The sequence below is a fragment of the Lepus europaeus genome, chromosome 7 (assembly GCF_033115175.1).
Source record: "Lepus europaeus isolate LE1 chromosome 7, mLepTim1.pri, whole genome shotgun sequence".
Classification (NCBI taxonomy): Eukaryota; Metazoa; Chordata; class Mammalia; order Lagomorpha; family Leporidae; genus Lepus; species Lepus europaeus.
The window spans coordinates 119,987,642-120,014,812 of record NC_084833.1 but is presented as its reverse complement, the minus strand read 5'-3'; the positions used below and the strand labels follow the sequence as shown (position 1 = coordinate 120,014,812).

Here is a 27,171-nt window from a genome sequence, read left to right as displayed (position 1 = left end):
CCAGTGTCAAAGAGAGGTGTCTGTGTTCCAGCAACCCAAAGACAAGTCCCTACTAGCTCAGGAAGAAAAAAAGGTGGGAGGCTGCAGAAGCCACAGAAACTGACCTTGCCCAAGCCAAGTGGAGGACAGGACTTCTTTCTCACACCCTCTTCAAGCACCCAGCACTGGCCCCAGAAAGGGCCCAACAGCCTGGGGGTGGGGAGACAAGGAGCAAACAGTCTAAATGGAGAATGAAAAAGAAAAACAAAAAACAAGACACAAAAGGGAGGGACGAGGAGATGAGACCGGAGAAGAATCTCCAAGGAAAATTTTAAGTTTTTGTGCCAGCTGCCACTCTTGCCTTGAAAGGCACCTGCCACCTTGAGAAACACTTGGTAAATACTTGCCTAATGGGCTTTTGTTGACTGGCCCATTAAATGCCCCAGGCAAGGTGGACTGGGTTTATTTTGACTACCTTATTAGCACCCTGATTGTTCTCCAGTTGTTCAGCCTGTGCAAACATTCACCCCTCCACCACTCCGGATCCCCCACCCCCACCCCAGGCACCTGCGGGAGCTCCCCCTGGGTAAGCACTAAGCCTGCGCCTGCGTTCCCTGGTCTTTAAACCTCAGCACAAAACTGTTTAGTTTTACGTCGGTCTTTCCTCAACTCCAAAATGGGAATAATTTTTTAAAAAAAAAAGTGGTAATAACAACAGACGCCTATAGATTCCAGGTGCCGCGAGGACCAACTAACATTACAGAATAACTTGTTGGAAACGACCACGGACTACACAAACAAGTCGTTTTGATTGCGTTCACTTCTCAAGTAGATGTCAGTTGTCGGAATTCGGGTGCTTGGCTGCTCGCCCGAGCTCCGGGAGAGGATTAATGGAAGATGTTGCCAAGTGTTTCGGAAGGAAAAAAAAAAAAAAATCCACCGGGCTTCGTTGGGACGTCAGAGTCGCCACCTTGCACAAAGCCCTTTGGAAAAAGAAGCCCTTCTGTGCTGAAGCTTGGAGGTGTGGGAAAACCAAGTCGGGCCAGGCGGAGCGCCCGGGGCGCCCCGCAGGCCCGCCCGGCGGCGGGAGGCAGCGCTCGGGTCCTGCGCCCTTGCACTTTGTACGACCGATGCCGCCGCTGACCTGCAGCTCCAACACCCCCAGACAGTACCGGTCACTTCCGGGTGGCCGGCAGGCTCCCTCCCGGAAGGCCCCGGCAGCCAAGCGAGGGGGCAGTCCACCATTCACGGTGGTCCCAGGAATAGGTACAGATTTTGGAGCCGCTGTGTGTGGGGGGCTGGGGGGTGCAGGGGGCGGGGTGGGGGGCGGCGGAGGGAGCAGAGGCGCTCCGGGAGCCGATTGCTCTAGGCCACGTCGCCCTGGAAAAGGCGAGAAGCCCCCTCCCGCCGTGGAGAACGGCAGAGCCGGGGGCTGCGGGCGCGGGGGGACGCCCGGTTCCGCGCGCCCCGCACCTGTCGGCGCGGCCGCCCCTCTGGCAGGCCTCGGTCTCCACGCGCGAAAAATGGGGACGCGGCCAACCCACGCCCCCTCGCCGAGAGCGCACTTGGGATGTTTCGGTTTCGGCCTTGCTCTAGAAACCACTCCAAAAAAAAAAAAAAAAAAAAATCGGAGTTTCTTCCGTAAAATGCGAGAAGTGTGAGAGCTGAGGGAAAACGGGCTCTCAGGGTAGGCGGAAGGCAGATCGGACAGGACTCAGGGAGAATACGGATTATGAACCCGCACGTGTGTGCACGTGAGGAGAAATGCCCGGTGTCCAGGCCCGCGGTGTCTGCGTCACGCGGGCGCCCTCGCACCCCACATCGACACCCAGTCGCCTCCAGTTCAAATGCCTACCACCAGAAGGGTCTTCTCTGCGCTTGCGCACCAGCCGCGTTTTCCCCCCCACCACGCTGGGCCCCGCCCCCAGGTAGCACCGCCCACTTTCCCCTCCCTTTCCCCCAACCCGGCTCTGCGCGCAGAGCATTGTGGGACACAAACAAAGTGCCCCCCAAACAGGCTGGAGTGAGAGGAGCGGCCACGGCGGCGGCCCGCACGCGTGCGGCGGCGGCTCCCTCCCAGCCTCCCCCTCCCCTTCCCTTACTCCCCTTCCCCTTCCCCACCCCGCCCCGCCGGGAACACGCGAGCGGCCGCCGCGCTCCGCACGCCGCCGCCTGCCCGCGGCCAACCGCCCCCAACGGCCGCCCGCGCGCGGCTCCCGCGCCCCTTCGCTCCTCCCCTCAGCCCCCTCCGAGCGCCGGGGGGCGCCTTCCTCCCCGCCGCCGGCCCTCCCGCACCTCCCAGGCGCGCCGGTGGGCTGGGCCGCCATGCCCCAGCCCCTGGCTGCTCACGGGCCTAGGCGCGGCGGCCCGAGATAGGGTCCCCTGAGCCCCCGGGGGAGGAGAGGGAGCGAGGGCCGGGCGCTCCGCCCCCTCCCCCCGGGCTGTCGCCGCCGCCGCCGCCGCCACCTCGCCGCCTCAGCCTGGCGGGAGGAGGAGGAGCAGCAGCAGGCCTCCGGGCCCCGCGCCGCCGCCCGCAGGTAACCGGGAGGGGAGGCCGCGCGGGGGGCTGCGGCCGCCGCCGGGCCGCTGACGCGAGAGGGGAGCCTGGTCTGTCGCCCCCATCCGCGCCGGGCGACACCCCGCGGGGTCCCCCTCAGAGTGGCGTCCTGGGAGCCGCGCAGCCCCCAGGCTTTGGGGGTGCCCCGCGGCTGCTGCACGCCCATCGCCCCGAAGCAGGCGCAGGTGGGACCCCCCCACCCCCTTCTCACCTGGTGCGCCCGGCGAGCCCGAGACCTGTTTTTGGTTTCTGATTTTTTTTTTTTTTAAGCCTCCTTTTTCCTGCTGCTTTTTTTTGGTCCTGGAAAGAAAAGATGGCACTTATTTAAAAAAAAAAATTCTCTTTTTCTTCCTCACCTGGGGGGGGGTGGCGGGGGAGGGTCTCTGGACATCTACTCTTTTGACTGCCGGCCTAGCCAGAAAAAGGGCTTCTCAGTGAGTGAAATGAGAAGTACCTTAGAACGGATGAAAGGAAATTGCAGCCGTGCGAGTGCTAGGAGCCTTAACCAGCGTTGAGAATGAGACCCCAATATCGAGTTCTTTATTGTAACTTGCAGAAATGGAGACAGAAACTTAATTTCTTTTTTATTGCATCCAGTAGATTGTCTGTTAGGTCAGGACAAGAGTCTCTTTAACTTCCACTCATATTCTTAGTGTGTATTCGGAGATAGTCTAATGCCATGAGCAGCCTACGCGGTTTGATAGATGCCAGAGAGTTTGGATTGGTCAAGATTGATGTCCTTTTGTTTAGGGTTTCGATTGGGGTTCTTGGATTTGGAAATATGTGTAAGTCCTCAATTTCCCTGTCCACTTGGCTCTGACTTCCAGTGGACTGACCGTATTTAATTTTTATCGCTTGCGGAATGTGAAGATCATGACTGTTTCCCTTTAGTCTTGTATTTTAAGGTGATTACATGAATTATGAAAAACAGGTTTGCTTATTTTGTGCAACACTGCTAGGCCTTGTATACATATGTAGTCTTAGTATCAGAACAATCCAGTGACACAGATACTGTTTCTCTAATTTTATAGATGAAACTAACTTAGAAATATTAACCTGCCTTAGAGAAAATTGCCTTTAAATGTACTTTCTACTGTACCTCTTAATGGATGTGCTGTTTTTTAAAAAAAACTTTATTAGGACAAGTTTCAGTCTATAGAACTTCAGGGGAAAAAAATACAATGCATACCCCCTCCACACCAAAACTCAGCGATTAACAATTTTGCAGTATTGTTCCCCTCTCTGTCTCTCTGTGTATGCTTTTGAAAGTAAATTGCAGCACTACCACCCTCAAATATTTCAGTATACATTTCCTAACAATCAGGATCTTCTTTTAACCCAGTAGCATCAATATCTGTCAAAATTCCGGTCTAGATTCACATTTCCTCAGTTGTTCTGAAGTGTTTCTGGTGGTTCTCACACCCCTCATTAAGCTGCATTAGTAAGGATTCATGCGTTGCATTGGGTGATTCTTTAGTCCCTTTTGTAAAAAAAAAAAAAAAAAATAGTACCCATTCTCCCTACTATTTTTCTGATACCTACTTGACCAAACCAGTTGTCTTAGAGTACACCCACCTCTTGGAGTTGTCTGTGTCCTAGTGTCAATTTCACTTAATTATTCCTTTCTCCCCTGAATTACCTGGTAACTGGAAGTTAGGTCTGGCCAAGGACTTGATTAGCTTAATGTGTGACTTTCTGTGGCAAGAATATTTAATAGGTGATGCTGCGTACCTCATATCACATTATATAGGAAATGTATGGTGCCAGATTGTCATGCTTAACAGTGCTAAATGTGACCGCCACTTGATTAAAGCAGTGGCTGCTGGATCGGTTATAAAGATGTGTTTGCCCGTTTCCATTTCCTGTATAATACCTGGGATAATACTTTGACAGCAAGCAAATACTTTGACACCAAGTTTCCAAGTCCCTTTAAAAAAAGATGTATTTGTTTGAAAGAGTTAGAGATGGAGAGAAAATCTCTGGTCTACTCCCCAGTGGCTGAAGTGACCTAGGCCAAAGCCAGGAGCCTGGAATTCCATCCATGTCTCCCACTTAGGTGACAGGGGCCCAAGCACTGGGCCATCTTTTCTGCTTTCCTAGGCACATTAGCAGGGAGTTGGATAGGAAGCAGAGCAGCCCTGCCTGTGTGTGATGCCAGCATTGTGGTCGGCGGCTTAACCACCTGCACCCCATTGCCAGCCCTTCTGAATACCTTTTGCTTAGAGATTTTTGGCACCCATTGATGACCCTGGCCTTGGCTTTGCTGTACGCCTACAGAGGCGTACAGTTCTTTGTACTGAGAAATGGTATATAGAAACCAAAATCTGGATATTTGGTATATTCATTGCTGCTATAGTGTCCTTGCTTCTAGGAGCTTTGAAAAGAGAACAGTAAACATCTTTTTGTTTAATCATGAGTTTGTAGTGATATATCCAATTCAAATTTTAACACAGCAGACTCTTGTATTTGATTAAATATTTGTCCCAAAATCTTACTACCTAATAAAATTAAGTCACTTGTATATGCATAAAATCATCTTGAAAGTGCAAGTATTACTATCAGAAAACTTCTGAACAAAGTTTAATATTTCTTATTTTTGTCCCTAGAATATATTACTTGGAAGGATGATAATCAGAGTACTAAGCTTCGAAATCACCTGAAATACTCTTCTGGTTAAATTGCCAATTTTATATGGTTCAATGGTTTCATCTTTATGATCGCATTAATATGTAATATATTTATATATATTTTGAATCTTATGATTCAAAAGTCAAAATAAGGTTTTAAAAGTATACCTGAAAGAAACCCAATCCAAATTAGCTTTTTTAAATGAAGTATTTGTTCTTTTTAATGTCTGTTCTCATTAAGTGAGAAGGATTGGCAGTGGACAAGATTTATCACTTATTTTTAAAAACTGCTGTGGCGCAGTGGGTTAAGCTGCTGTCTGCCCCACCTGTATAGGCCCTGGTTCACGTCTCAGCTGCTGCACTTCTGATCCAGCTCCTTGCTAATGTGCCTGGGAAAGCAGCACAGGATGGCCCAGGTGTCTGGGCCCCTGCACCCATGTGGGAGACTTGGATGAAGCTCCTGGTTCCTGGCCATTTGAGGAGTAAATCAGTGGATGGAAGATTCTCTCTTTCCCTCCACCACCACCCCCAACTCTGACTTTCAAATAAATATTAAAAAAAAAAAAAAAAAAAAAAAGGAATACTTACATGATTCCTGTAGCAAAGAGAAAGCAGTAAGACTAAAAGTGGAGAAGTGGATTTCAAACTTGGCTTTTGCAAATGTCATGTTTTTAAAGAAAATACTTAGAACTGCAGTTTTTATTTGAAAACTATTTCTTTAAGAGAGGCATATAGTTGATATAGGTTTTGTGAATCCATTACTTATATGCCACACAACAAAACAGCCATACTTAAGCCATCTGCAGATATAAAGAAATGTATTTGGACATGTCATTTGTAAAGATAGTATAATTTCTTTGGAATAAATTTAATAGAAATTCCTAATTGTGTGGTCTGAAATATTGTGTTCAGGTGAAGTTTTGAGGGAGAGCAAAGTAGGCAAAGCACAGGTAAGCAGTTCATCAGCCTCATGTCAACCAGGTGCTGAAAAGCAAGAGTTGTGCCCATAGTATGTTCTTCGTGTTCATCACTGCTTTTGATGATAGAGCCAAAACATCTTTCCTTCAGAGAAGACTGTGGACGTGGAGAATGCCTGTGCTTTGCATCTGATCATTCTGATTCTGTCTTTAATCTCAGTAGAATAGACTGCGTATGATTATTAGAACACAGAGGTGTTGAGAAAGTGTAAACAGTTGCATGGCAGCTGGAGGCTGTAGTGGAAGGCTGAACTCACAGGAATGGTGACTACCAATATTTCTTGTGCCTTTTCTACATGTGGGCTGTGATGAACATCTTGTACATCATCTCATTTAAATTTCACATTAGCCTTTTGATAATACTACTAGTATCTTATTTTGCAAGTAAAGAAATGGTATATGGAATGATTAAATGACTTCCTGTGTTGTTATAGCTAGTAAGTGGCAGACCCAGGTTTTAAACTCAAGTCTCGGCCGGCGCCGCAGCTCACTGGGCTAATCCTCCGCCTGCGGCGCTGGCACACCGGGTTCTAGTTCCAATTGGGGCACCAGATTCTGTCCCTGTTGCCCCTCTTCCAGGCCAGCTCTCTGCTGTGGCCTGGGAAAGCTAATGTGCTTGGGCCCTGCACCCGCATGGGAGACCAGAAGGAAGCACCTGGCTCCTGGCTTTGGATCTATGCAACGTGCCGGCCGTAGAGGCCATTTGGGGAGTGAACCAACAGAAGGAAGACCTTTCCCTCTGTCTCTCTCTCTCTCTCACTGTCTAACTTTGGCTGTCAAAAAAAAAAAAGAAAGAAAGAAAGAAAGAAACTCAAGTCTCCAGATTAACCCTTAACTTTTTTGCTGCACTTCACAATTAAAAGTAACCAGTTAAAATATTGAATATATTCTCAGTTACCATGAATAAGAAACCACGTGACCAATGTTTATCTTATAGCAGCACTAAAGATTGCATGCCAAGAGTCACATGGGCTTGTCATGTCTATTACACATCCTTAGATCTCCCCTTCAAAGGGTATGTAAATTCCTGATGCATTTATTTATTTGAAAGTCAGAATTAGAGAGAGAGGTCTTCCTCCACTAGTTCACTCTCCAGTTGGCCACAACCGCTGAAGCTGCGCCAATCCAGAGCCAGGAGCTTCCTCCAGGTCTCATGCCGGTGCAGGGGTCCAAGGACTTGGGCCATCTTCTACTGCTTTCCCAGGCCACAGCAGAGAGCTGGATCAGAAGTGGAGCAGTCGGGACTTGAACCGGCGCCCATATGGGATGCCGGCACTGCAGGCAGCGGCTTTACTCACTATGCCACAGTGGCGGCCCCTCCTGATGCATTTAGATACTGCTTTAATAGGCATGTAAAAAGTCTCAAAAATCAAGACGGACTGATGGATGAAAACTTTCACAAGAAAATATTGGAAGGAATGATTTAAAAGGTACTCTAATTATGAAACAGTGTTGGCAGTTGTGTTTTAGGCTGGTACAGTGTAACATTTTCCACGTCTGTGTCTACTGTGATGACCCTCTGTGTTTTAGTAAGGCTTCCTCACCCTGTAAAGGATGAAACACCTGCCACTAAAAATGGTCAGATGTCAAAACTTGTAAAGGGGGTTCCCTCATTAGTTTGGAGCCTCTTAATTAATGAGGCTCTTTCCAACTCTAGTTTTTTAATACTCTTGTAAATATTACATATATCAATTATAATTTCCCCCTGTGGTTTCCTGACATTTTGTAGGACTGCTGTTAAGTGCAGTATATGCTATATAACTTTTTAGTGTTTGGTTTAAATTTCACCTCATGACTAAAGTAGATCTTGAATCTCAGATGATTGATTTCTGTGAAGCTGAAAGTGATACTAGTTCTTTGTACTTTATATTAGAAACATTTTACCGCATTTTAGGTAATGAGCTGGAAATCTTTAGATTATTGACATGAGATCTAAACTAGTGGTTGTGTATGTGCCTTTGAAAACATAGTGTAGATTCCTGCTTGGTATTATTAGTGCAACCATGATCTTGGCTTTTACATAACTTATCCTGGAGTAAATCGCTGACTTGTATTGCCAGGGTATTTTACACTGGTAACTCTGTCTTGTAAGAGTGAAAATGAATATTAATCTCTCTTCCTGGAGAACATCTTCATTATCTTCACATTGAGTATTCTGCGTTTAATGCTTTCCTTGTATAGCTTTTAAAAAAAACCTAAAATCTCAAATGCTTTATACCCAATCTTTTGGCAATTTTGGCATCCTGTTACTTTAGGATAGTGCTGTCTTTTTACAGGTATTATTAAATGGTATGTGTGTATTTATGCTTGAATCATTTGCTGTTAATTTGGTGATAAAGGTTTTTGATGCATTCAGCATAAATACAAACATCTTGAGGGTAATGTGATAAAAGCTAGGTAAGGTATTTGTGAAATTTTTATTGTCTGTCTTCTGAAACAGCTTTGGATAAATCCTTTTAAAATAATTTCATTTTATTCAGATCTTAGCCTACTACGTATCTGAACCTCACCTGCTTTTGACAAGCAAGCATATTCAGTACTATGTTAAAATTTTTTATGTTTTGATCAATGAAGTTGAATTGTTTTGACCCAAAGAAAACAAAGTATGAGCGTTTTCAGGATTTGGACATTTTGTACTTGTTTTGTCTCTGTTCCATATTACTGTTTTATTGATATGTATTTTCTTAATTTCAATTTTCCCCTCTCCATTTTATATTTTGATCATCTGGGTTTTACTCTTTACTGGGCTGGAGTGGGAGGTTGCTCTTTGCTTTTCTTCCTTTCTGCTTTGCAGCTTCCCACTGCACGTTTCCTTGTTGTGGCTTTCCATTGGTATACGGGGTACTTCAGAAAACTGCATGGAAAAATTAGAAGATAAGGTTATTTTGGTCCAAGAAGTTTTTTAAATCCATACATAGTTTTCCATAATATGCATTTTCCATTTTTTTCAAAACCACATCAAGGAGGACATTTTCTTTTATCTTGGGGCCCTTTATGTGCGGTATAAAACTGTAAAACCATACTTCTATGAGAATTCATATTTACATAGATCACTGCTTGTCTTTTGGGACCCACATTATGCTGTTTCTTCCTCCTTTCTTAAGTAGGTTTATTTTGAGTTAGTCTGAGAGGCAGTATAGAACAATGTTAAGAGCCCAAACACTTGAGCATATCACCTGGGTTTACCTTTGACTCTGTTTCTTACAAGTTGTGTGGCTCTGGGCTACTTTGTGCTTCATTTTCCTCACTGGTAAAATGAAGTTATGTGATACCTATCTCAAAAAGTTGTGTGAAAACTAATGTGTCAGAGGTTCTCAGCAGTACTTGACATGTGTTGAATACCAAGTAAGTATAAACTACTAACTACTAACTAGTGATTATTGTTATTTCAAAGCCATTGATTGGGGTTTTTTAAGTTACTGAGATTGAATTCTAAAGCTATAGATCACTGCCATTACAAATTTGCCATCTCCAGTTTCATTTGGGTCTTCAGTGAGTCCCACCTGTCCTTCTGGTTTAATTTTCCTTCTGCTTACGTTATTTCTCATATTTCATTTTCCATAAACCAGGAAGTGAAATTTGTTAAACCAGCTCCTTCATCTCTTCCCTCTCAGCAGGTAGAGATTTCAGAAAGACAAAACTGTAAGATAAGGATTCCCGCTACTTCCCTCTGCCTCACCTGTAACTGCAGCCAGCCTTGCTCTTCTCTTTTCCCATTCCTGGATCTCCTGTGGAAGACTAATCCTTTCATTCATAGCCTTGAGTCCCATTTCCTTCTCCCTATCCTAGGACCTTTGTTATCTGTTTCCTCTATCTTTTAACTCTTCCCTCTTCTCTGAATCTTTCCCAATAACAATCAAAACATTCTCTATTTTAGCACAATAAAAAAAATTCTGTGGTTTCTCTTCTATAGTGATATCAGTATCCTCTCTTGAACCTGTGTTTCCTTCCAGCTAACCCCCTTGTTTTATCTTTAGAACCAAACTACAGGTTATACTAAGTTTTCTTTTTAAAGATTTATTTATTTATTTGAAAAGCAGAATTACAGAGAGGCAGAGGCAGGGGTGGGGGGGTCTTCCATCCGCTGGTTCACTCTGCAAATGGCTGCAATGACCAGAGCTGGGCTGATCTGAAGTCACAAGGCAGGAGCTTCTTCCAGGTCTCCCACATGGGTACAGGGGCCCAACCACTTAGCCCATATTCCACTGCTTTCCCAGGCCATAGCAGACAGCTGGATCAGAAGTAGGAGCAGCTGGGACTCAAACTGATGCCCATATGGGATGCTGGCACTGCAGGCTGTGGCTTTACCTGCTACGCCACAGCACTGGTCCCTGTACTCAGTTTTCACTTCCTCATTACCGTGTATTTATCTTTGTCTATTGTAATCTTGAATCTAACTCTACTACTTCTGTCTTATGTGCTGTTAGAAGGTCATCAGTGATTCCTGTATGACCAAGTCAAATAAACTTTAGTTTATATCTTACCCATCAGCATTTGACGCTGTTAGCACCACTCTGTGAAATACCTTATACTCTTGTTCTGAAATATCCTGCCATCCTGTTTATTCTGTGTTTCTTTCTTAGGTTTTCTTTCTGCTGTCTTTCCCTTTCCCATTTTTCTCCTCATTTTCCTTATTTTTGCTTAATTTTTTTTTTTCATAGAATCAAGTTAGGCTCTTTTTTTTCCTATAGTTTGAGTTACCTTTCTGAGCTTTATTTCCTTCCTTATATTTATTTTGGGCTTACTTTGCTTTTTTTTTGACTTTGTAAGGTAGAATTCTATATCATATATTTTTTAAAAAGTTGTGATGGAATACACATACCATTTACCATCACAGCAGGTTGTAAGTGTACAGTGGAGTGACATTAAGTACATTCACGTTGTTATACAGCCATCACCAGACTGTAACTCTAATCATTAAATGATTATTCTCCATTCCCCTATTCCTACATCTCCTAGAAACTACCCTTCTGCTTATGAGCTTGACCATCCTAAGTACTTCACATAATTGAAATCCTGTAATATTTGTCTTTTTGTGACTGGCTTATTTCACTTAACGTGATTTCAAAGTTCCCCCATGTTGTAGCATACAGGTGTATCAGAATTTTCATCCGTTTTAATACTGGATAATATTCCATTTTATATGTGTCATCTGTCAATGGACATTTGAGATGCCTGTACCTTTTAGCCATTGTGAATAATGCTACTTTGAAGTTGAATGTACAAATATCTGTTCATGTCCCTGCTTTTAATTATTTTGAGTATATACCCAGAAATGGAATTGCTGGGTCATAAGATAATTCCATTCTTCATTTTTTCGAGGAAGTAATACTGTTTCTTAGAGTGGCTGCACCATTTTACATTCCCACAAACAGAACACAAGGAGTTCAATACCTTGCCAGCACTTACTTTCTGTTTTTTGTTGTTTTGTTTTTTTTTTTTTTTTTAAGATTTATTTTATTCATTTGAAAGGGGAGTTACAGAGACAGAGGTAGAGAAAGAGAGAGGTCTTCCGTCCACTAGTTCACTCCCCAGATGGCCACAGTGGCTGTAGCTGGGCTGACCCAAAGCCAAGAGCCTGGAGCTTCTTCCAGGTTTCCCATGTGGGTGCAGGGGACCAAGGTCTTGGGCCGTCTTCTGCTTTCCCAGGCCAGAGCAGAGAGATGGATCGGAAATAGAGCAGCCGGAACTCGAAACCAGCACCCATATGGGATGCTGGCACTGCAGACAGTGAAAAGCCACAGCACTGGCCCCATGTGGTTGGTTGGTTTTGTTTTTTTTGTTTTTGTTTTTTTTTTATAGAAACCATTTTTATGTGAGTTGTATGCCACTGATTTTAAGTCTTTCCCTTTTTATTTACTTTGATTTATTTTATTTATTTGAAAGACAAAGTTACAGGGAGAGAAAGGGGAGAAATAGGGATCTTCCATCTGCTTGTTCATTTGTCAAACGACCACAGTGGCCAGGGCTGGGGCAAACCGAAGCCAGGCACTTCATCCAGGTCTCCCACTTGAGTACAGGGGCCCAAGGATTTGGGCCATCTTCTGCTGCTTTCCCAGGCACATTAGCAGGGAGCTGGATTGCAAGTGGAGCAGCTGGTGCCATTATGGGCTGCAGCCAAGATTTAAACGGGCACCCACATGGGCTGCCAGCATTGCAGGTGATGGATTGATCCACTGTATCACAATACCAGTCCCAAGACTTTGCTTTCTAATGCATGTATTTTAAAGCTATAAATATTCCTCTAAGTACTGCTTTATCCACTTGATAGTTACATTGCAGTATCATACAATTAAAAATATTTTCCAGTTTTACCTGTTGATTCGTTCTTTGAACAAATCATAGATATTTAGAAGTATGGTTGTTTAATTTTCAAATATTTGGAGTTTTCTTGATAATCTTATTTGTGATTTTCCTTTTGCTATTGCAGTGAGAAAACATTTGTGTTTTCTGTGTGCATTTGTTCCTTTAAAATTTATTAAGATTGATTTTTTGCCTTCGCACATGCTCTGTATGGAGTAAACAGTCATGTTGCATTTGAAAAAAAATGTGTGTTCTGCACTATAAATATTCATGATGTTAAGGTGGCTAATAGTACCATTAGTTCCAGTAGCAGAGAGGGAAAGTGTATTCAAACGTCATTATTTTGGAATTATCTTTATCCCTTTAGTTTTGCCAGTGTTCACGTGTATTTTTTAAGCATTGTTGTTAGATGCAAACACATTCTTGGTTGCTATTTGCCACTATATCTGGTAATATTTGTTGTCTTGAATTCTGCTTTATCTGATAAAAATAAGCTGACTCCAGCCACCTATTGTTTATATAGTATATTTTCTTCCATACAAATTTGTGGGTTAAGTGGGTTTCTGATAAAGAGTGTATATTTGGTCTTGCTTTTTTCTCCCCTTTGACAGTCTCTGCCTTTTAGACAAAATATTTAGTCCATTAGAATTTAATATAGCTAACTTTAAAATTATTTGGGAAAACAGACATATATTCATTATGGCAGCATAAGAAAATAGGATGAACTGAGTGGCTGTTAACAGAATGGACGTCCAAAGTTAAGGTGTTGGCAGAGTGGACTCCTGAGGACTGTGCGGGAAGGATCTTTTATTCCACAGCACTCTCTGTTTCCAGTAGTGCATAACTCACAGTGTTCTTCTTGTGGCCATGTGTCTATCCTTTATAACAAGCATATCTTAATAATCTCATTTTAACTTCATTACCTCTTCAAAAAACTTATCTCCAAATAAAGTCACATTCTGAGGTATTGGGGATTCTGGGGTTATATTTTTTAAGGGGGACACATTTCAACTTAACAATACATCAAAGATGACAGCATGTGCAAAGCTATGTTAGATAAAGCACTGTATTTGATATATTTTAAAGTGTGTACACAATTGAGCTTTTTAAAGTTTTGTTTTTTGAAAAGTAGAACAACAGAGAGAGGGAGAGAAAGAGATCCTGAAGCACCTTGTACTGATATGGGATACCAGCTTCTCTGTTGGCACTTACCCAGCTGAGCCACACCGCTGGCTCCCCATGGTTGAACTATTTAACTACTCACTGTAAACACTTAAAAGCTCTTTAGGGGAAAAAAGAGCTCTTTACATGCCAGTTGACTAAAACAAACTTGAGTTTCACTTGTCCATATGGGGAACCAAAAGAGTGAATGTGATAGGCCCTTTCTTGAAGATTTCATTCCAATAATGATGCTACGATATTAATAGCTAATATCCTTCAGGTACTCTGCTTGAATTCATATAAATGGCAACATGATGGGGATGGGATGGCAAACTGAGAATTGACTCTTCAAATCTTGGTTTTATTACTTACAGGGCTAATGTATTTGTCATATTTTCATTAGTGTAAATAAATACCTGAGACATACTTACAGAAGGAAGAAGTTTATTTGGGCTCATGGTTTGGGAGGTTCACAGTCCAAGATCAGGCTGACCTCACTGGTTTGGCTGTCTAGTGAAACTGAAAGTGTTTATGGCAGAGCACACGTGGAGGAAGGATCATGGGGCAAACTAGGAAGCAGTGTCTGGTTAGGCCCTCTTCTTTTATCTTTTTTTTTTTTTTTTTTTAAGATTTATTTAGTTATTTTGAAAGGCAGAGTCAGAGAGAAACTGAGATCTTCCACCTGCTGGTTCAAATAAGTTGAAAAAAAAAAGGAATGGTCTTAAAATTTGGATAAATTATTCAACTTGAAATTTTCTCTGAACATAGGCACTAAGGATGACCCTTGGGAAATAAACCATCAGATAAAGATTGCATACACTGTTATTTGTGTTCAGAGAAAGAAAAAGCCTGTTTGCAAATATGAATTCTCATATGAGTTCATTCTAGAAATGTGGCTCCTTCCATGAAAAATACAGATGCTTGCTTTTACTTAGATTGACAGCAGTGACCAGCTTAGAACATTTAAAATATGAAGTATTTCTATGTTTGTAAAGAAAAAACTTAATTCTAAAGAAAATAATAAAAGCATGTTATTTTTGCTTTTGGGGTGGGGGCAAGTAATGTTTGAGTTGCAGTTTTTACTAGTTTGAGTTGACTCGTAAATTTTCCATATAATTTTAACTGGAAGCTTTTACTTTGAGTTATGGGTCTTTCATTCTTAAACCAGCTGTATAAAGAGATTTTCTATGAAATTGTTTATATGTTATGTTAAACACTTTACTTCATGTATTTTTGTCTTAAGTTTTCTTTTGTTCATCGTTTGCCATTCAACTTTTATTCTCATTGTCTTAAGTTTTCAATTCTGTAACTGTTTCAGTGACATTTATTTGAAAGTTACCGTAACTGGCGTATGTATTGGTCAGTGTAAGTCTTTTCATCTGTCCTATACATAGAATGATGGGACATAGTTGGTTAGTGTGAATTTAAAAGAATATGCTTATTGCAAAAATATGTACCATATTTCCACAGACATTTACTTTAGCATATTTCAGATCCTTACTCTGTTTTAGGCAATTACAGAATACAGTCAGGCCTCAGCCTCTTCCCTCAGATTGCAAGAGGGTCTGTGGGAGAACACAGTCTGTAAACTCATTGATCACCTGTTATGTGTAAAATATTGTGCTAAGAATACAGCACTGATTCTTTTGAGAAATCACAGTACTATAGTAAGAGAGGTTATTGATAGCATTGTAACACACATAATGTTATAGAAACAGAAATGATTAAGATCCTATGTATACAAATGTTCATAATATCTTTATTTGTTAGAGCCCCAAACTGGGAACAGCTCAAAAGTATCAACACTTAAATGATAAACAAATTGTACTGTATCCCTGCAGTGGAATAATACTTAGCAGTGAAAAGAACTATTAATGGATGCATCTCAAAATAATAATTATTTTTTAAGATTTATTTATTCAAAAGGCAGAGTGACAGATCCTGAATCCTCTGGTTTGCTCCTAAAATGATTGCAATGGCCAAGGGCAGGCCAGGCCAAAGCTGGGAGGCTGGAACTCCATCTAGATCTCCCACGTGGATGGCAGAGGCCCACGCAATCAGGCCATCATCTGTTGCTGCTTTCCCAGGCGCATTAGCAAGGGGCTGAATGAGAAGTAGAGCAGCTAGGACTCAGACCAGCACTCCAATATGGAATTTTGGCATTGAAAATGAAAGTTTAATTCCTGTGCTGGCCCCAAATCTCAATATAATTTATGGTCAAGTGAAAGAAGCCGGGCAAATAAAGAGAGTACATACCATATGATACCGTTTATAGAAAATGCAGCTAATCAAATGAAAAAGCAAATTAATGATTCCTAGGAAGGAACAGTTACATAGAAAAATTTACAGGGATCATGGAAATGGTGCTTATCTTGATTGTGGTGGTGATATGTATGTCGTAACTCAGGAAACTGTTCACTTTAAATATGTACAGTTTATTGCACATCCATTGTATCTCAATAAAACTCATAAATATATTTTTATACATATTTTAAGATATGTTTATTTGAGAGGCGGAGTTACAGAGGTCTTTCATCCACTGGTTCACTCCCCAAATGGCCGGAGCTGGGCCTATCTGAAGCCAGGAGCCATAAGTTTCTTCCAGATCTCCCAAGTGGGTGCAAGGCCTAGGCACCTGGGCCACCTTCCACTGCTTTCCCAGGCCACTAGCAGAGAGCTGGATGGGAAGAGGAACAGCTGGGACATGAACCAGTGCCCATATGGGATGCTGGTACTATGCCACAACAAAAGATTTTTAAGCAATCTATGCTAGGATCACAGATATACTTGACTTCATAAATATATTGAGATTATTCTTGGAGAGAGAAGATATACCTTAGTAAACCTAATCAGCAAGATGGTGTGCCTTATATGAAGGATTTTAATATATTGACATCAGTGTCAAATGTGACAAAGTATTTGAAAGTGCTGAAAAGTACCAAGTACTTATTTATAGCTATTTGGTATGATAAACTAGGCATGAGCAAGAATCTGGAGATAGATGATTATATTTTAGAGGTCATTTGAATAAAGGTGGAGAATTAATTCAAGGATAGTGGCAGTGGAGAAAATGGATTTGAGATGGGTCCTAGTAACCAGGGCTGTGTTGACAAGAAAAGGAAAAAATAATTTACATCAGCTTCCTGTGTCTGCTGTAATAAATTGTCACAGACTGGATGACTTAAAATAACAAATTATTCTCAAAGTTCTGGAGGCCAAAAGTTCAAAATCAGTATTGAGGACAAAATCAAGGCTCAAGGGAAGAGCAGACTATTCCTTGCATCTTGCAGCATCTGTTGGCTGTGGGCATTAATTTTGTAGCCACATCGTTCCAGTTCCTACACAGTGCCGTGTCACTCCCTCAGCCCCGCATGAAGCTGTGAAAGCACCTTCACTGTCAGAGCTACCTTCGCCTCCCTCTGAAAAGGATCCTTGTGATGGTGTTTAGGGCCCAGCTGGATCATCCACACTAATCTCCCCATTCCAAGACTTAACATCTGCCAAGTTTTTGCCATGAAGGTGTGATTCACAAATTCGAGGAATTAGGACACAGACTTTCTGGACTTTGTGGAGTTGTTTTTGTCATTGACCAGAGAACTTCAAAGGAAGAGCTGGTTTGTGAAAGAGATGCAGAGAATTTAGTTGAACCTATTTAAATATCTTTGGTAAACCTATATAAGGACACTCTTTTTTTTTTTTTAGGAAAGGTTTATCAGGTGGGGGAAACCGGACAGGAATACTGATTTTTGTATCAGAGAACTTGAATGGAGTGGATTAAGTAATAAGGACATTTATTATTTTTTTAAAGATTTATTCATTTGAAAGGCAAAGTTACAGAGAGACAGAGGCAGAGAGAGGAGTCTTCCATCCGCTGGTTCACTTCCCAAATGGTTGCAACAGCCGGAGTTGGGCCCATCCTAATTCAGGAACCAGGGGTTTCTTCCAGGTCTCCCTGCGGGTGCAGGGGCCCAAGGACTTGAGCCATCTTCTACTGCTTTCCCAGACCATAGTAGAGAGCTGGATCAGAAATAGAGCAGCTGGGAGTCAAACCAGTGCCCATAAGGGATGCCAGCACTGCAGGCGGTGGCTTTACCCGCTACACCACAGCGCCGGCACCCAGGACATATATTATTTCAAACAAACCCAAAACAAGCACTAGGGTAAGCTATCTGTAGAACTGATTAATTCAGCAATTGAAGTACAGCAGCAAAACCAAGTTCTCAACTAGCCTAGCTCTCCTGTAGTTAGGTGTCTCCCTGCCCCAGACATACACATTCTAGACCTTCAGTTCACATATGAAAGTACCTAGTTGGCTTCCTTATCAGTAAAGAAACTAACTGCTGAAGCTCTTCAGCAAGTTCTGTTTTTCTTGGCTAGATAAAATATCTTCTCGACCACCATCTTTTACCTAAATAGAACGCTTAGACCTTTGTTCACATTTGTTAAGTCCCCCCATCCATCTGTTTGAAAGTCAGTGTTACAGAGAGAGTCCATCTACTGGTTCCCTCCCCAGATGGCCGTTATGGCCAGCCCTAGGCCAGACTGAAGCCAGGAGCTTCATCCAGGTCTCCCACATGGGTATAGGGACCCAAGTACTTGGACCATCTTCTGCTTTCCCAAACCATCAGCAGGAAACTGGAACAGAAGTGGAGCAGCTAGAACACAAACTGGTGCCCGCAGGAATACCTGTGTTGCAGGCAGCCACTTTACCTGCCACACCAAAAAGCCAGCCCTATCCTATAAATTCTTACTTTCAAATTCCTGTCTCCTGTCTTTTAACAGTAAGCCTGGGTATACCCAAAACCTTTCAAAGTCTTTGTAAAAATCATTTCCTAGCAGTGTTTACATGTTGTTTGCCATTGTCATGATTAGATAAACTTTGAAGTTTTCCAGAGGCTACTCAAAACATGGTATCACAGCAGACTGAATACAGATGCAGATGTGAGAATTCAACTGATTTCCAGTAAACTTATACTTTAGGAGATTTGCAAGAATCAAGTCCACTCTGCCTTTTTTGTTGTTCTGAGAAAATGTAGGTTTGGGAAACTGTTGTGTCAATATCTAACAGACTTTTAAATGAATGAATTTCTTTTTAAAAAAAATCTACATTTTAACTTATAATACAGTAATTATGTGAGGTCTGCAAGAAGTTAATGGAAAATGTGTGTTATGAAAAGCTGGGTGGGGGGCAGGTGTTGTAGCACAACGGAGTGTAAGCAACTGCTTGGGATGCTCACATCCCGTACTGGAGTGCCAGTTCAAGTCCCAGCCCAGCTGCTCCACTTCTGACCCATCTCCCTACTAATGGCCTGGGAGTTTCAGCCTGGTCCAGACCTGGCTGTTTGCAGCTACCTGGGGAGTAAGCCAGTGGAGCAAGATCTCTCTTTCTCTGTCTTTCCCTGTCTCTCTGCCTTTCCAACAAATAAATAAGTCAAGGAAGAAAGGGAGGGAGGGAGGGAGGGAGGATCCATTGCCAGTTGAATGGATAAACAAAATATGGTATGTATATGTGGTAGAGTATTATTCAGTCTTAAGAAGAGAGTCTTACACACTGCAACATAAAGGAACCATGACACAGAACAGATATTGGATGATTTCACTTGTATGAGGTCTAGAGTTGTCTAATTTGCTTATTTTTTTTTTAAGTTTTCGTTTTATTTGAAAAGCAGAGAGACAGAGATCTTCCATCTGCTGGTTTACTCCCCCAAATGCCCACAACAGCCAAAACTGGACCAGACTGAAACTGGGAGCGTAGACCTCATTCCAAGTCTCCAACATGGATGGTGGGGACCCAGGTACCTGAGCCATCATCTTCTCTTGAAGTGGACTTAATCAGGAAATTGGAATTGGGAGTAGAGCCAGGGCTTGAACCCAGGCAGTCTGACATGAGGTGTGAGTGTCTCAAGCAGCATCTTAATCCCTGTGTGGGTGCCTGCTCCTGAATGGGCTTTTAATGTGCTCTTTGAAATGACGACTGCTAAGTGTGACTGTGGAACTGAGTTTTCTGTTTAATTTTAGTTAAAGTAATCACACGTGGCAAGTAGTTACTTCGTTGAACGTTGCAGCTCCATATTCATCCTCTTACCCTACCTCTATCATTATATCTAAATTGAGTTTCTTGTGGTTAGCATGTAAGTAGTTCATGTTTATGTTTTCACGTGTATACACGTGCTCGCTGCCAGTGTTTTAATTGGTTTTATTTCGGTTGTTTTGAATTTGCTGTAGTTACAGTATACTGATGCCAGTATTTCAAATTTGAAGTATATAAGGAGCCTTGTCTCCCTTAAAAAAATACGTGAAAGGCAGAGTAACGAGAAGGAATAGAAAAATCTTCCATCTGCTGGTTCACTCCCCGAATGGCTGCCACATCCAGGTCTGGGCCAGGCTGAAGTGAGGAGCTGGGAACTCCCTCTTTCTTGGTTTCCCTGGTTGGTGGTAGGGGCCCAAGTACTTGGCTCATTTTCCACTGCCTTCTCAGGTACATTAGCAGGAAGCTGAATTGGAAGAGAAGTAACCAGGATGTCAACCTGTACACTGATAGGGAATGCTGGGCATGGCAAGTGGTGCTTTACCCACTCCTCCACATGGGTTAGCTCTCTTGTTTTAAAAAAAAAAAAAGAAAGTTTTTAAATTTATTTGAGAGGCACAGAGCACTTCCATCTGCTGATTCACTTCACCAATGCCTGCGATGGCTGTAACTGGGCCAAACAGAACCTCAGTCCAGCTCTCCCATGTGGGTAGCAGGAACCCAGTTACTTGAGCCATCACCAGCTGCCTCCCAGAATCTGCTTGGGCAGGAAGCTGGAGTAAGGAGCCAGTGATGGATATCAAGTCCAGGTACTCTGATACAGGACATGGTATCTTAACTGCTAGGCTAAACATTGGCCCCTTGTCTCCCTTGAAAGTCTCTTGACTCTCCCATCTATAATTGTCATTAAATTTGCCCTCTACATACTTTAGGAACCACATCAAACAGTGTGACAAGTTGTGCTTCAATTAATAGGAATATTATTTAGAAAATGCAAGAGGAAATAAATACAAAGGGGCTTCAAAAAGTTTGTGAAAAAATAGGATTAAAAGATAACACTTTTTTTTTTTTTTACTCTTCCAGTGTTTCTGTCTTCAATTTCAATAACTTTTCAACCCTTTTTTTTTTTTTTAGAGTAGGTCTGCTAGCAACAAAATCACTAGGTTTTTTTTTTCCCATCTGAAGATGCCTTGATTTCTCATCATTCCTTTTTTATTTTTTAAAGATTCATTTATTTATGTATTTATTCAAAAGGCATCCCAAACAGTGTCTCTTTCATTTATTTGTAAGGCAGAGAAACAGCTCACTTGCCAAATGCCCACAGCAGCCAGGTCTGGGGCAGGAAAAGCTAAGGAGCCTATAATCCCACCTAGATCTCCCATGTAGGTGGTAGGGACCCAAGTACTTGAGCCGTCATCTGCTACTTAGCAGGAAGCTGGATTGGAAGCAGAGTAACTAGAACTCAAACCAGGTACCACAAAATGGGATGTGGTTGTTTCAACCTATGAATTAATCCTTACTGTGCCAGACACTCACCCATATACCACACCCCCCCAAACAAAATTTTATCCACTTTACCAGATACCTATCTTGTACATTATCTTGTCTTATTCAAGTTCAGATTTTCCTGGTTCTTGGTATGATTAGTGACATATTTGGACATTTTGGGGTTTGTGTTGGGAGACTCCAGGTGTTATTTAGCAGGCCTCCTCTGAAACCACAGCACTGCCTCCTCACTACCAGGGAGGGATGAGAGTCAGGTCCTCACGTGGCCTTTGTTAGCACCACTCTGTCAGTACTGCTGGTTAGGGCTGCAAGTTCCCTTTCTCCACTTGGCCTGGACTGACTCACCCTGGCCAAAAGGGTGATTATTTTACCACTACCTGTGTCTTCACTGACTTGGGGGAAGTAAAGGGGCTTTTTCTTTATCACTGGGCAAGGATGAAAGTCCCAGCTTCCCACTTGGCCTTCCCTGACATAAAACAGACCTCGTAAATAGTGGGCAAAAGGGAGAGATCCCATCGCCCAATTCAGCCTCTAAGTGGATGGGTTTCTTACTATTAAGGTTTAAGAGTTCTTGGCCAGCGCCACGGCTTAATAGGCTAATCCTCTGCCTGCAGCACTGGCACCCCGGGTTCTAGTCCTGGTCGGGGCTACGGTTCTGTCCCGGTTGCTCCTCTTCCAGTTCAGCTCTCTGCTGTGGCCTGGGAGTGCAGTGGAGAATGGCCCAAGTGCTTGGGCCCTGCACCCACATGGGAGACCAGGAGAAGCTCCTAGCTTCACATCAGCGTGGTGTGCCTGCTGGCCACAGCGACCATTGTGGGGTGAACCAACAGAAAAGGAAGACCTGTCTCTCTCTCTCTCACTGTCCACTCTGCCTGTCAAAAAAAAAAAAAAAAAAAAAAAGAATTCTTTATACTGTATGCCCTAGATAGGAGTTCTCTAACAGATGTGTGATTTGCATATCGTTTCTCCCAGGCTAAAGCTTCTTTCCACTTCTTAATATGTTTTTCACACAGCAAAAAGTTTTAATTTTGATAAAGTCTGATTTATATATATATTTTCTTTCTGACTGAGCATTTTGGTTTTATGGTTAAGAACTCTACCTTTTTGAATTCTGAGGGAAACAGAAGTGTCACAGAAGTTTTCTATCTTTCTTTTAAATGATTTGTATATACTTTACATTTACATTGAGTTTGATGACCCATTTTGTCTTGACCTCTCAGTGGTATAAAGGTGTTTTGTATATGGATGTTCAGTTGTTGCAACAACATTTATTGAAATTGTGTATCTTTTCTATATGGAATTGCTTGTGCACCCTTTGAAAAAATCAGCCATGTTTTCTTGTGTGTTTGTGTTATCTGTTCTGTTCCATCTATCACTTTGTCCAGATTCCTATAGCTCTTCAGTAAGTCTTTAGTGTAATTCGTCTGATTTTCTTTTTTCTTTTCTTTTTTCTTTTTTTTTTTTTTTTTGACAGGCAGAGTGGACAGTGCGAGAGAGAGACAGAGAGAAAGGTCTTCCTTTTGCTGTTGGTTCACCCTCCAATGGCCGCCATGGCCGGCACACTGCGCTGATCCAAAGGCAGGAGCCAGGTGCTTCTCCTGGACTCCCATGGGTGCAGGGCCCAAGCACTTGGGCCATCCTCCACTGCACTCCCGGGCCACAGCAGAGAGCTGGCCTGGAAGAGGGGCAACCAGGACAGAATCCGGTGCCCCAACCGGGACTAGAACCCTGTGTGCCAGCGCCGCAAGGTGAAGGATTAGCCTGTTGAGCCACGGCACCGGCCTGATTTTATTTTTAAAAATTGTACTGTGCATTCCAGTTTTTGCCTTTCTATATAAATTTTATTATCTACTTGTCTATATCTGCAACAACAAAAATATTGCTGGAATTTTAATTGTAATTGTGTTATATCTGTAGCTCAGTTTGAGAAAAATTTGTATCTTTTACTCTGTTGAGTGTTCCAGTTCATAAACATAATGCTCATAGAAATATACCTTTAAAAGTTAATAGAAAATGGAATTATAAGTTGTTTACTTTGGTGCAGAAGAAATTTTGAAATCCATGCCTTTTTTTTTTTTATAGTACATGTTTTTCATGACCTTTTTGAAGACCCTTGTATCCATGGATTTCAAAGCTTTTTGCACCAGGCCAGCATTGTGGCGTAGTGAGTAAAGCCCACCGCCTGCAACAGCGCCATCCCATAAAGGCGCTGGTTTGAGTCTCAGCTGTTCCACTTCTGATCCAGGTCCCTGCTAATTTTCCTAAGAAAGTAGCAGAGGATGGCCCAAGTGCTTGGGCCCCTGCACCTAGATGGGAGACCCAAATGAAGCTCCTGGCTCCTGATTTTTACCAGCTCAATTCCGTCTATTGTGGCTATCTGGGGAGTGAATCAGCAGGTGGAAGATCTCTTGCGCTCTTTGTTTCTGCCTCTCTGTAAACTCTGCCTTTCAAATAAATAATGTTTAAAAAAAAAGCTTTTTGCACCAAACTTTTATTTCAGTTTTCTGTTAGTTTTTTGAAGTTTACTCATGTCTCCATTTACTTAGTTATTCCTTGACATATTTTTGTGTTTTTTTTTTAATATTTTTTAAAGTTCTATTTTATTTTTAGCAGACAGGTTATAATTGTGTATAATTGTGTATAGGTATGTGGTACATGTGGTTCTTTTTTTTTTTTTTTTTTTTTTTTTGACAGGCAGAGTGGACAGTGAGAGAGACAGAGAGAAAGGTCTTCCTTTTGCCGTTGGTTCACCCTCCAATGGCCGCCGCGGTAGCGCGCTGCGGCCGGCGCACCACGCTGATCCGATGGCAGGAGCCAGGTGCTTCTCCTGGTCTCCCATGGGTTGCAGGGCCCAAGCACTTGGGCCATCCTCCACTGCCTTCCCGGGCCACAGCAGAGAGCTGGCCTGGAAGAGGGGCAACCAGGACAGGATTGGTGCCCTGACCGGGACTAGAACCCGGTGTGCTGGCGCCGCAAGGCGGAGGATTAGCCTAGTGAGCCGCGGCGCCGGCCTTTTTTTTAGATTTTTTATTTATTTGAGAGGTAGAGTTAGACAATGAGAGGGAGAGACAGAGAGAAAGGTCCTCCTTCCATTGGTTCATTCCCCAAATGGCCACCACAGCTGGCACTGCGCCGATCCAAAACAGCTGCCAGATGCTTCTTCTGGTCTCCCATGTGGGTGCAGGGGCCCAAGCACTTAGGCCATCCTCCACTGCCCTCCTGGGCCACAGCAGAGAGTTGGATTGGAAGAGGAGCAGCCAGGACTAGAACCGGCGCCAATATGGGATTCCGGCGCCGCAGGCAGAGGATTAACCTACTGTGCCACGGCGCCAGCCCCTATTTTTGCTTTTTTTAAAAATGTTTTTTGTTTTTTAATTTGAAAGGCAGGTCACAGGGAGAGACAGAGGACTTCCATCTGCTGGTTACTCCCCAGATGGCCACAACAGCTGAGGCTGGGGCAGGCTGAAGCCAGGAGCTTTTTCCGGATCTCCCACTTGAGTGCAAGGGCCCAAACGCTTGGGCGATTTAGCCCCTGCTTTCCCAGGCGCATCAGCAGGGAACTGGGGGAAGTAGAACAGCCAGAATTCAAACCTGTGTCCATATGGCATCGCAGGTGGCAGCTTAACCCACTGCGCCACAACGCTGACCCCTTATTTTTGTCTCTTATTTTTGTACATGTACTCTTATTCTCTACATGTATTACTAGATTTCTACTTATATATTTTCATTTTTTCCTGGAGCTGGTATTGATAATTACATTCAAGCTTAGATTTCTTATTGGAATAATGTAAAAATATAATTGACCTTTTTTTAACTTTTAAAATTTTAGTTTCACTTGTTAGATCTCCCTTCTGCTGGTTTACTCTCCAAATGCCCACAACAGCCAGGATTGGGCCAGGCTGATGCTGGGAGCTAAGAACTCAGTCTAGGTTTCACATGAGAGTGGTAGGGCCTCACCTACTTGTCATTTACCTGTGCATTAGCAGGAGGCTGGGAATCAGAAGTGGAACCAGGACCTAAACCCAGGCACTCTGAAATGGGATACAGGTGCCCTAAGCAGCATCCTAACAGCTGTGCCAAACACTTGCTCCCATAATGGACTCTTTATGTTGACCTTGTGTCCTATCACTTACTAGTTATAGGAGACACCTTTAAAAAGGTTGAGGGTTGGGGTGGGGGGTGGCACTGTGCCACAGGAGGTTAAGCCACTGTCTGCAGCATTGGCATTCTATGTGGGCACTGGTTCAAGTCCTGGCTGCTCCACTTCCAATCTAGCATCCTGCTAATGTACCTGAGAAAGCAGCAGAAAATAGCTGAAGAGCTTGGGCCCCTGCACCTTTGTAGGAGACCCAGATGAAGCTCCTGGCTTAAGCCCAACCCAGCCCTGACTGTTGCAGCATTTGGAGAGTGAACCAGTGGATGAAAGATACACCTCTGTCTGTCTGTCTGTCTCTCTCTCTCTCTGACTCTGTCTTTCAAATAAATAAATCTTGAGAAAAAAAAAGTCATTGGGTGTAAATAATCAACTCTGAATAGGAACAATTTTTTTTTTCCCCTTTCAAATCTATATGTCTTTTTGGACTAGTGAGGACTTGAGATATGATGTTGAATGAGACTGGCAAAGGGGGACAATCTTACCTTTTTCCTGGTCTTCGGGGCGGGGGGACATCCCATCTTACTCTCCTTAGGGTTTTTTTTTTTTTTAGTAATTCCTCTGTCAAGCTGAGGAAATTTCCTTCCATTCATAGACTGCTGAGATTTTGTTATGAGAGATGTTGAGTTTCTTTTCAATTGTTTCTGTTGCACCAACTGAAATTGTCATGTGGTTCTCTTTAGACTGGCTGATTTTTAAAAAATTTTGAACCAGCTTTGTACTCCCAGATAAACCCTATTTGCTTGTGTTATTATTTTTTATATTTTACTAGATTTTATTTGCTGATATTTTGTTGAGAATCTTTATGGCTGTGTTCACATTTGAAGGAATATTGGTTTCCTTTTTTTAAAAAAAATTTTACTTTCTGGTTTTGGTACTGGGTGGTGCTGGCCTCATAAAGTGAATTGAGAAGCATTCCTCTATTTTCTGGAAGAGACTGTATACAAGCAATAGTAACTTATTTCATGTTCCATAGAATTCTCCACTGAAACTTTCTGGACCTGGAAATTTTGTGTTTAGATGGGTTTGAATTACCAATTCAATTTCTGTAATAGTTATAAAATTATTTAGATTATCTGCTTCATCCTGGTGAAATGTTGATAGTATGTGTTTGGAATTGATCTATTTTATCTGTGTTCTAGAATTTGTGTGTACAGTTGTTCCCAGTACTTCCTTATCCTTATCTGTAGTAATAGATCCTCTTTTTTCCTTTTTCCAGTAATTTATTTCTTCTTGTTCTCTTTGTCAGTGTTACTATAGCTTTTATTAATTTTACTGATACTTTTGAATTTTTAAGATTTTTCTCTTTTTGTTTTAAATTTCATTGTGCTTTTTACTAATTCCTTCTATTTGCTTTGGTTTTATTTTGTTATTTTCTGGCTTCTTAAGGCAGAAGCTTTAGATTATTAATTTGAATCCTGGGTACTCTAGCAGGAGTGTCAGAGGAGAAGTTGCCATTGTCTCCACCTCTGGCTTTAGGGTACTGGCTCAGAGATTTTGTCCGGTAGGAATAGACCAGAAGAGAGAGCTGCTAATCTCTTTATAAAGCAACTGATTTAGTCCACAACATAGTATATAGACTTCAAAGCCAAGACCAGAGTCAGGAACAGTGGTAGTTGTGGGAGATGATTGTGAATTAAATGAATAGTCAGACTGTATTTACAAGGGGGTGATTAAAAGTTCATGAGAAAATGGAATTACAAGTTTATTTTGGTGCAAAAATTTTTTTTGAAACCAAAACAGTTTTTTCATAGTATGTGTTTTCCATTAACTCTTTAAAGACTCCCCTCATATACATGGCTTTTTTTTTTTTTTGCTCCAAAATAAATTTGTTTTAATTCCATTTTTTCCATCAGCCTTTTGAAGTACCCTTGTGTGCT

At 42.5% G+C, this 27,171-nt stretch overlaps 1 protein-coding gene across 5 annotated transcripts in view; it reads left to right on the top strand.

The window, feature by feature from the left end:
* Positions 1–2,421: 2,421 nt before the first annotated feature.
* The window catches only part of ZBTB44 (zinc finger and BTB domain containing 44), a 67,943-nt gene continuing 43,193 nt past the window's right edge, over positions 2,422–27,171 (top strand). For 2 of the 5 annotated variants that reach the window (XM_062197362.1, XM_062197361.1), the window contains exon 1: positions 2,422–2,516. The gene's annotated coding sequence lies outside the window, so the exon portion shown is untranslated. The remainder of the gene's footprint in view (positions 2,517–27,171) is intronic. The other 3 variants (XM_062197359.1, XM_062197364.1, XM_062197365.1) reach the window with 2 other exon arrangements.